General features: G+C 32.2%; 1 pseudogene; it reads left to right on the top strand.

Moving 5' to 3' along the window:
- Positions 1 to 2,399: 2,399 nt before the first annotated feature.
- Positions 2,400 to 6,811, top strand: LOC135831861 (flotillin-1-like; annotated as a pseudogene).
- The last annotated feature ends 5,042 nt before the right edge of the window (positions 6,812 to 11,853 follow it).

An 11,853-nucleotide genomic window follows, 5' to 3' on the forward strand; every position in this document is an offset into this window, starting at 1 on the left:
AGTATTGAATTCGCAAATTATAAAATAAAAATAAATACCTCGCAAACTTACGGTTTGACCACTGAAATAGGCATGTATGTATGTACTATGTACCTAGAAGAATGGTACTGATGAGTGCCTTCATGTATCAAAATTTTGGAAATTGCAATACCTACTTACTTAGGTACAAAAAAAGATTTCAAATATGTAGGAATGTTTTTTCTGTTCTTATATGGGTATTTACATAAACATAAACAATTTAGGTAGGTACATTTTTGATCTGCTGTGTTAATAGATGAACTTCATCCTATACAAAATGCTGCGTAAATAAATTTAATAGATTTGCTCATAACATGAATTTTAAATCGTATTTTCAAAATCCGTTAAACTTACCTACCTAATATTTTGAAGTAATTCCAATTTATTGACCTTACTATGTATCTACTAATCTACTTAGATATATTTTTACCACGATATTTGTATTCAACACAAATTTTTTCAAAAATTTCAGCATGACAACCCAATGTTAAGTACCTAGGTAGTATTTTCTATAATGATTTAATATAGGCACCTAAGTAAATTATACAGGTTAGTGAATAGGAGTAGATGGTGAACCAACCGGTATTGAGACTGTAGTTCGGAACTTCAACTTATCCTTTCGCCCATTATTTCTGTTCAGTCAGATATACATGGTTCGAAGCGAAGCAGCAATCAGTTTGGAATGAGTCCGACAGCTCTGGGATACCATTTCAACTACAAAGTAATTGAATATATCATCATGAGACTACCATTGGTATCATGCCAATTAAGATGCACTGCAGAGTAGTTGTAACTAAGTAAGTATAAGTACCCTGCATTGCAAAATTGGTTTCATTCAATAATCAGTGTCACAGTGTCAGTCAACCTCGATGAAACTTAAAGCAACATCAGCCCTTGCCCTCTCGGCTCTATCCTTAGTAATTTTCAAAAATTTACAAAGAAATTTTAGGTATTTGAATTTTTTCTTATAGTACCTAGTTGAATTTGTACGTGTTGGTAAGACTCAAATGCAGAGATGGAACGATTACCGATTATAATCGATTATAGTCGATTATAATCGGTTCGATTAAATGACCGGGACATCGTCGATTAATCGGATCTTTTATTTCAGGCTTTTTGATTGGTCAATGGTACCGAACGCCCCGCATGACATCATGTTTTTTGGCTGATAAATCTAATTTAATCGGCCGATTATTTTGGCGATTATGCTCCGATTATTTTGAGAAAAATAATCGATGTAGCATCGATTATAATCGATTCCATCTCTGCTCAAATGAACTTCGTAGCAACTAATCTCTAGGCCTTCCCGCCTTTGTGGTACCTACTTGGTAATTATTGCCTCACGGCTGTCCAATTTCAGGCCAAAAAAAATGCTACAGAAACACAGAAACAGACAGCCAACCATGAACTACCTACCTAACTACATATTTTTCGTGGAAGTTTTACTCATTCATAAGTTCTTGAGAAATGAAAGGAACAAAAACATAAAAGACTGACGACTTGATTACAAAAATAGCACTTCTTGTCAATAATGAAAATGAAAAGCCAACTCACTGCAGTGCAAAGTCCTGATTCCTGATGAATTGGTATACCGCGCCGCATTCGACTTGATTTTTTTTATCATCTTAAGTAGGCGTAGTTTCTGTTATTCTCAAAAAAACATTTGGAGGGTTACAATACCTATATGTAGTAGGTATGTACTGTTGTGACTTGTGAGTTGTGATCCATATACCCCATACCATGCAGTGGAGAAAACTGAAAAGTTCTAACTCAATTTTTTTCAAACTGACAAGGGGTATTTTTGTAATCAAGTTGTCATCATAGCAAAAATTTTGCCGATGTACGTAGGAGTAGTAGGAGTAGAGTAGGATGTGGGACTGGACTGTAGATGTAGAACAACAACTGTAGAGTGTAGATATAGATAATTCAATAGATAGATATTATTTTCTTCGTAGTTCGCAGAACTTTTCAAAGGTCTCAAAGGCTCAAATCCTCAATCAAATTAAAAACCTTTCTGATTTGATTACCTCAATTACCTGAATTACCTGCACATTTTTTCTTACCATGAGTTACCTATCTATAGTATACACTATAGGACTATACAGTCTGTAGCTGTACTCTGTAGGTATTCCTGTAAGTAACAGTGTAACTCATTACTCAACTCAACTTCAAAGTAGGTAGTAGTAGGTAAAGTTGAACTGTCGAAGTCGAACTTTCAACTTTCGAAGTTCAAACCTTCAAAGTTCAAACGTTCGAACTTTCGAAGCTTCGATTCGAATTTTGAACCCAAACTCCAAAGTCCCGAAATAAATATATAATTCACGTTAGACACTCTAGATAGCGTTACTAAACGTGACACAAACGCGTTCCTATCCTAGAAAAAAAACACGGTTACGAAACATTGGGACTTGGCTGTTTGGGGATTTTTGATTTTGATTTTTTGACGAGTTTGTTTTTGAGAAAACACCGCCAGTCCGCCACACCGGCGACAACTGCGACAACTTTCGATGTGATATTAAAACGTAGCAGCACTTATTTCGCTTTGAGTAGTGAATACAAAATTTATCTACATATTCGTGCACTTTTGAAATTTGAGAAATACTCTTAAACAAGTGAAATGACGTGGGGATTTGTTACCTGTGGCCCTAATGAGGCGTTGGTAGTCTCTGGTGAGGAACATTTTCTTTCTTCGCGTATCCGAAAACTTGAAGTTGAATCTTGTACTAATTACATACCTGTGTTTGCATTTATAGGATGCTGTTACAGTCAACCTTAACTCGTTCCTGGAGGACGAGCTTTCGTCTGGCCAACGATTCAACGTGTTCAAAGGTAGTGTCGAAAATAACTTGAGATTTTTATCAGTACCTTCTGAGGTAGGTAATATTTACCTAACTACCACTGTTTCTTGTGAAAATCTTGTTAATATGGTGGGAATTATTATGTGTTCTATCGAAGAATTTTTTCAAAATTTGTCGGACCTTTTGAAGAAATCTGGTAGTTAGATTCTTATAGAAGTCAGGAATTTATTAGACTCTAACTACCAATTATTTCCAACTTGTCCGAGGAATTCTGAAAAAATTCTTCGATAGAAACAGCGGTAGTTAAATATTACACTATTATCCATTCGGATTGAATTCCAATTATCCAACTTTTTAATTTGTTCTTTGCAGAATATCTTTGAATACTATGACATTACAAGTTGAAAGTCCAACTGTTTATACTTGCCAGGGTGTCCCCGTATCAGTTACAGGTGTTGCCCAAGTAAATTATTAGTGCTTGCATTAGTTGCATCGATACATATGTGACCCGCTCTGACAAAATCGACCATTTCGACGAAAAAAAGTGTCCAAAATAATGACGTTTAAAATGAATTTTAAGGGTTGAAAGATCATATTTTTGAAGAAAAAACATTTTTTGAAATTTTGTCGAAATGGTCGATTTTGTCAGAGCAGGTCACATATGTGTTTGTTTGTAACCAATTGAATAACGATTTGTCTTGTTATGATAGGTGAAAATTCAGGGTCAAAATAAAGAAATGCTGATGACCGCTTGTGAACAATTTCTTGGCAAGAACGAGGGAGAGATACGGAATATCGCTTTACATACTTTAGAAGGATATCAGCGAGCTATCATGGGTAGCATGACTGTTGAAGTAAATTGATCATTCACAATAATCGTACTATAATTATTTAACGAAACGTGTTTCTCTATCTACTTATTCAATTTTCAGGAAATTTATAAAGATCGAAAAAAATTCAGTAAACAAGTTTTTGAAGTGTTACTTCTTCTACGGATTTGGTCAATATGGGAATCACAGTTGTTTCTTATACGTTGAAAGATATCCATGACGAAGAGGTTGGTTTACTCTGTTTAATTTAATTTTGAAACTATCTCATTACTTTTCCAATCGTATCTCTGCTTCAAGCCTTTACTAGCTGGTCGTATATTGAAATTGAATAAAAATCACAATAAATTATTTCACTTTTTGAGAAAAAATTGCAAGATGCATACTTATTAAGTAACTGATGTTTTTAATCTTGAACAAAAGCTACTGTTTATACTATGTACGTCGTAAATTATAGTTCTTTTTTGTATTTTTTATTCACGCTTGCAGAAAGATAAGGTAAGTTAACTCATTACGAAGTAATTTAATTGTGATTTTTATTTCACTGCTTTGTTTTTGTGCATGCAAAGTTTGAGTACTTTCTTTAGATAACTATATTATTTATTCCTCATTTTAAGGATACCTGCAAAGTTTGGGAATGGCTAGAACCGCTGAAGTCAAAAGAGATGCTAGAATCGGTGAAGCCGAAGCCAAACGTGATGCCAGAATAAAGGAAGCAATCGCCGAAGAGGAAAGAATGGCAGCGAAGTAAGCGAGCGGATTTTATTAAATTATTTGTTAGCAAATTAGTAAAATTTCATTTGCCGAATTTCGAATTTGTTTTGAGTTGAAGAAGCAGTATACGATACAGAAGTCCGAACTAAGGTGCTTGCTCAGTACATTTATGTGTACAGTAGTGTAAAGTGAACTTGGTCGATCACTAACATGAAATGTTTTCTACGTGGTTCCGAGTGCAGATGCGAAGCTTGCTTACGAATTACAAGCAGCCAAAACCAAACAAAGAATCAAAGAAGAAGAAATGCAGATTAAAGTCGTTGAAAGAACGCAAGAAATTCAAGTCCAAGAACAAGAAATTAAAAGAAAAGAAAGAGAATTGGAGTCTACTGTTTGAAGACCAGCAGAAGTTGAAAAATTCAGGTATTCTTCGTGAATTTAATGTTATATTTTGTTCTCGATGTAAAGAAATATTTCATTAACAATATTCCTGTATAGATTGGAAAAATTAGCGGAGGAGGCTCATCGTAACTGGGTAATTTTAGAGGCTGAAGCAGAATCCGAAAGTTTATGATTAAAGGGAGAAGCCGAAGCGTTTGCGATTGTAGCAAAAGCTAAAGCTGAAGCAGATCAAATGTTGAAAAAGGCTGAAGCCTGGAAAGAATACCCTGAAATGGTCAAAACTCTGACCGGCGTTGATGTTATGAAAGTGAAATGAAACCGACTTCATGTAGGCTCATGTGTAAAAGAAGATTTCCCTTGGTATCTGTGAAATGGTAAAATGATTCTGGTATGAAATTTGTCGTTGTTTGTTTAGTCAGCTTTCAACATTTTATCAATTTTTTCATTATGTATTACTTCCTCATTCTGAAAAAGTGTTCTTGAAATTTAAATTCTCACATGCATTCCCATAAGGAAATTAACAATTCTCATTTTCGATATTTTATGCCTTTTAAATTTTATAAAAACCTCATTTTTCTATGATTTTTTTATTTTCTATGAATCATTTGTTATTCAATCTTAGAATATTTTCTTTCGAATTTTTCGATGCAGAATCGTAGAAGTGAAACAATAATTTTTTTGCATAATTATTCTTATTGGACATTTGTGGTGATGAATAGAGGTTTTCTCCTGATCTGAAATTACAATTTCTTCCTTTTCACACTGAATTTGGGTTGCACAATTTCACTTCATTGTGATACTGTTACCATTTACTTCTTTTCATATTATATTGTCATGTCCAATTTGTATTCAGTAATACATACATATTATATTACATATAAATTTATTTTATGTTTTTATCTAACATAATGATATATTATATCAATAATTTTACCATTTTTTAAACAAGGAATTATATCCTACCTTTTTTTAACTAGATCTTCATATATGTACTGTAACTTTATATGAGCCTACATTATTTTACAAAAATTTGTTTACTTTTTCTTGTGAACTGTTCACAATAATTGTTTGTTATATGTTTGTGAAACGAATTTATTGTAAACTGATGTAAATCAAATATTTGATTTTTTTTTAAATGTAATTTTACATTTGAGCGTTTAATTCGACATCATTATGGATTTTTATTTTGTTGTGATTTTATTTTTTTACTTTTTTTGACATTAAATTAAAAAATTTTCGTGAAGAATGTCAATACTTCAGCGCTTTCTGCTATGTTCTTCATTCAATCCTCAGAGAATATTTTAAAAATTGTATTCAAATTTAAAGTAGCCAAAGTAGGTACTTTAAAACTCAAATTTTAAAAATGGAATGAAAATGTGTAAGAATTGCTTATCGGAATGCGCTAGTCTCAAATTTCTCATTCATTGTTATTTTTGTTTATTTAGTCAAATATTGTGCATTTCATGTTTTGTTAGTTTTTGTATAATAATATTTTCATTTTATATTTTAATAATTTTTCCCCTTAAGGGAAGGTACTATGCTCAATGCGATAAGAATCTAATGCTTCTGTTTTCTCAAAACAAATACTCGCGTATTACTTACTTTTAAAAAAAAAATCAAACTGGAACTGTCATTAGAGTAGGCACGTGATCTAGTCAATAAAAATTTTGAATGTACTGAATGATGCTGTTTTTTATAACGCTTCCATGTTTTCTGCTTTCCCTCTGTTTATGAGGTAAAAATCAGCTTTGTTGAAAAAATCTGTGTACGGTCACAGATATTAAAAGTTTTCCGTCCAATCCGACGTTCATAAAGAGTACCTAAAAAAATTACCCGAATGGCTCCCAGATGTCAATTGATGATCATGTGTTAAAAAAATATAATGTATGAAAAATGAACGGAAATATCTGTAATCTGTACCGTATGCAACAAAGTAGGTGGTCGTGGGTAATTTTATGTATAATTTCCTATCGGTACTTGTTCAACCAGTAGGAATTTTCTTTGTTATTATTTTTATTTGTATTTCTTATAATTAATATTTAAATTTCTTTCGTTTATTGTTTTCTTCTTTACCTACTTCATTTAATAATGAAATGACCAATGATGATTGAAAATTCAGTGTCACTGTTCTTTCGACGGTGTAAGTATTGTGGTTTCATATTTTCAAGAATATACTTTGAAAAAAAAACTATAAGTGTTACGAAATTAATGTACGTCCTTTTTTAAAAATCACGTTTTATGATTAATTGTATAAGCTTAAATAAGTATTTATATATTTTTAAATCTATTTTTAAGGCTACGTTTGTGTGTACACGTTGAGTTTTTTTTACATATTATCGTAAAATAATACTCGTCGTTGTTTGAAAAAATAAAATGAAAAAATATCGTTATTTTATTATTTCAACGCTATTCAGTTTTCCCAAAACATGAAAAATATCGTGATAATTTTTTTTCTTTTTGAATTCTATCCAGTACAAATTGGTATTTTTATTTTTGTTTTGATGATGTTTTATGTGCAGTAAGGTATAATCATATTTTTGTAGTCTATTAGTAAACGCTTATTAATTTTCGTTATAAAGAGAAGTCTTCTGTTTGTTTTTAACGAATAAAACCTATACGATAATACCTATCCACAGTTATCTTTGTATTCTCGTCGCTTTGCTTATAAGTGATATGGTATAATTTTACCAGGGGATTATGTACATCTGTTCCATGAGGCAATACGTTGAGGATTTGTGACCTGCCTACCTACATAGGTGAAACATAAATTTCCATTTATTATCTGTCATCGAATTTTAACACAGATCAGGTGTGAAATTTTATCCATGAATGTTCCTTGTGAAAATCGTTACCTTAAAAAGATACTTCGCAAAGTTTAGGTTATCTGCGAAAAACTCGCATTAGCGTAGCTTATGTTTTGGTTTACGGTATAGAAGTTTGCCCTAATTAACGGGCGGAAGATTGATTTAGGTATCAATTAAACAATCCATGTATTCTTTAATATGTCACGCAATCGATAATGTTTCTTTCGGTGTTTTATTCCAAGTGCGTCTTCGGAGTAGGTAATAAACAATGTATTTGTACTAAAACACTGCATGCTTCAGTCTCCGGTAAATTATCAGCATATTTATGCTATGTACCTATCTTTGGAAATGAAACTTTAAAGGAAACTATAATGGGTAATAACTAATAAGTATCAAGTAGGTATGCAGTGTATTATGCACAGACGTCTTGTTTTTATTTTTTTTTTCAACTAGAGCTGTGCGACTAATAAGAAGAGAACCATATTTTGAATTCCTTAGAAATCAGCTCTAACGAGGTTGGATTCTTGAAAAAGGCAAATAAAGATTGAAAAATGTACAACATATTAGGTTAAGAGACCACTTAACTACTTGGTTGATAACGTTTCCCCAAGCATCAACAGATTCTCACGAACCACAGTGAAAATTTCACAGCATCATTCAAGGCCCACTACAATATAGGTACGCCAGAAAATTACCAAACTACTAAAATTGATTAAAATCGGAAATCACTTATTTGTTCTAAGAAAAGCATCTTGTAAAATTTTTGTATAGGTATATGGTATATTAAGGTAGAGTGGGGTAATTGCAAAGCACTTTTTGATTAGTGACACTTTGAAAGGGCGCTGTGAGAAGACTATTGCACGGATGAAGCTGAAATTTGTACCACTTATACTTCAGGGGGTTCTCTATCGATGGTAAAATTTTGGTACAATTTGGTCCACAAATCGTGGAGAAAATTGCAATTTGAAAATTTGAAAATTGACTTTTGCATTTACCCCGTGTTAGGGTAAATGCAAAAGTGGGCAATATTTTTTTATACTTTTATTTTTTTGAATTTTTAACACACTCACTGTATTCTACGTGTCATTTGCTAACTTTTGATGTATTCGTGGTCTTGATTCGGTAAAAAATTCGATAACTTTTCCACTTCCCAAAAAAAATTTTAGAGGAGTGAAAAAATGTTGAAAAATGATTTTTTTAAAAACTCGCTAAAATGAACAAAAAATCAACTATTGGTCATTTCTGATGTTTTTTATGTAAAAAACTCGTCATAGAAATACATTTTTCATCAAATATATCAGTAGAACATCAAAAAGGAGCAATAATTTAAAAATTCAGTAAAACTGTTAATCACTTCTCTAACGTGTAACTCATCATGTGACCGTGGAAGTTTATTTTTTTTGTTATTTCGAACCATTTTCAAGTTATTTAGAGCAAAAAAATATTTGTGGTAAGTGCAAAAATGAAAAAAAAAATCGTTTTTGCAATTACCCCGAGTCGATTTTTTCTGGGGTAATTGCAAAAACGCAATTTACGGCCAAAATGAAAAAAAAATTTCAAATTGCGATATCTTACCTTAAACTTCATTCCTTCATGACCCTAAATCGCGAAAATTCCAGATAAATCGACAGTTTTTTCTATTTCACATGCATTTTTTTAAAAAACACCTTTCACTTTACTTATGAGTGGTTTCAACATGCTTTGATAAAAGTGTTTGCTACTGAGCGACAAGTTGAACCCCGCGAGTTGTGACCAGGTGAATATGTCGGTAAAGGTCGTTGCTTCGACACCCCCTAGTTGGCACAAAAAGAAAATTGATATTTGTTTGCATGAGGTCACAATTTTGCAATTACCCCGTTTTTGCAATTACCCCACTCTACCTTATATAATAATATAAGCATGTGGTAAACATGTTTGATAGGTAAGCATAAATTCGAAATATTGCGGCAGTAAAATCTGATTACCTATGTACCTGAAACGGGCGAACCTAATGCCTTCTTTTTAAAATGTTTTGACCAAAAATTGCTTATACACATTATTTTATCAAATATGCAAGATCTTCAATTTCTCAGCAAGATATGATTTCTCTATTTCGATAGGTAATTTCTAATTAAAAATTTCTCCAAATCATGTTTTCTCAGATACATTTATTCAAAATAAGTTGCCCAAGTCCAAGTTTGAGAGGATGAAACAAACATTCCTTTTTAGAATTAGGTATCTACTACCTCCACCTACTTATAGATGTGTGTGATTCAATTTCAATTGAATCAATGGAGGCCCTCAACTCAAAACATTGTTTTTAACGAAATCGAACCATCTATCTGAAAAGAGGAGTCATGAATGAAGAGTTTGAAGCATCGGTATCTTTTCATCGAATGTAGGTAGGTAGTAGGTACTGCTAAGAAACAAACAAACAATACCAAACATATTTTTTAATTTATTTTCAAATAGCTGAAATACGAGTAGCTGCGATGAAGCGAGAGTGAAAATTCATTTTAGAAAAACACGAATAAAACATTTCATTAATATCATAATAATATGTATTGATTAAGTTGAAAGATCACGTGTTAAGATTTCAAAATTAATGTTAAAATTTTAGATTCAATAATTTCGACAACTACCATGATCTATGTGTAAGTGTTTTTTAAAACAAATAAATTACTTATCAGTTATCAAAAAATGTTCAAATCAGTTCATAAATATACGGTAGAATTGATCCATTTTTTATCCCATAGATTTAATTTAGTTGTTAAAAATTGGATCAGCTGAGGATTGAGGGGAAACCTTACGGGGATAAGTATTAACTCGCCCCCTCGTATAAACCCTGTGGCACGTTGAGGTAGTTGGGGCGGGTACCTACATGAAACATAATTTTTAATTTTTTTAATTTTTCGAAAAATGTGAGTTTGAAAATTTTTAATCTATGAAAAATTGGGCCAGTCAAAACCCAAGTCCAACACCTGTGATTTTTACCACGTTGTTTGACGTCATTTCCAAGTACCTGCGCAAGTACACTTGAACATTTTCAACAAGAAACTAATATACCTGCTTGCCAAATGCCAATACATATATTTGCCTTTTTATCCACTTTACAGCATACGTAGGCTGTAGAAGTACCCCACTTACTACCAACTCGTATGTCGATGAACATTGAATACATTTATGTAAAATCCTCAAAATACTTGATTACATAGGTGCACATAGATAATGTAATTCTTTAAAAACATCGAAAAGTACTCATACGTCATAGTTTTCGTTTTATGTACCTATACTTTAAATAGGTAGATAAATATTCTCAAAAACTCCTTTAATTCCTCGAAAAACAGCTAAATTCTGTTTACAGACCTTATAAAATAAACATATTAAGTCCAAATTATCGCCTTCGTTGATTTTTTTTCTTGCAAAAATCAAAGAGAAAAGTTTTAATAATTTATACAATACCAAGGTGGCAAGGAGAGGAAAAAACATTCTCCATAGTGAAACTGGTTAGTTAGCCATTCAACGCTATTTTCTGAATTAAATAAAGTAGGTACCAGGTAAGATAGGTATTTATGTATTGTAAACAAGGTCACTCGACTACCATGATTGGTGATTGTACAAGTACTATCACGTATGTTCACAAATCATAATAAAAATTTAAAAGTTAGGTATAGGTAATGAATGAATCGTATGTGTATTTATAGACGACACCCGAAAGAAGTTCACCCCCCTCCGCCCAATGTTATTTACAAGTTTTTTTTTCACTTTTATGTACGAATAATTGAGTAGATGACTAAATCCATCATTTTCTTTACGAAACACAAAACTTAATCAACGATAATTAAAAGAAAAGAAAATGGGTTATTCGTCAGACCGATATTTCGATCGAATGACAAATTAGAATATAAAGTAGATACCCAACGGTACCCAAGTAATCGCAAGACGATTCTACCTATAAGGTATCCCGGCTATAGTACGATCAGTCGCACTCATCCAGAACGACAAATTTCCCCATCTTATTTAGACTTCTCCTTCAAATAGGTAGGTAATTAAAAATACGTACTTACACCAAGACAACCGACGTTTTCACCGAAAATAAGATAGTATTTTAATTAACACGTATTTGTTTGAATGAATAGTAAGATCCTCACTTTTTCAAGCAACGTTTTCGTCATCAGGTTTCACTGTTTCAGGTAGTTATCTATGTACTTTCGTTTCTTAGAAGATCATCATTCGTCAGTGGTCATCGTCATGACGTGAAACGTAAATCGGTCGATATTCTTTCCCTTTTAAAAATAATCTTACAGTAAA

This window comes from Planococcus citri, chromosome 1, assembly GCF_950023065.1.
Source record: "Planococcus citri chromosome 1, ihPlaCitr1.1, whole genome shotgun sequence".
Lineage (NCBI taxonomy): Eukaryota > Metazoa > Arthropoda > Insecta > Hemiptera > Pseudococcidae > Planococcus > Planococcus citri.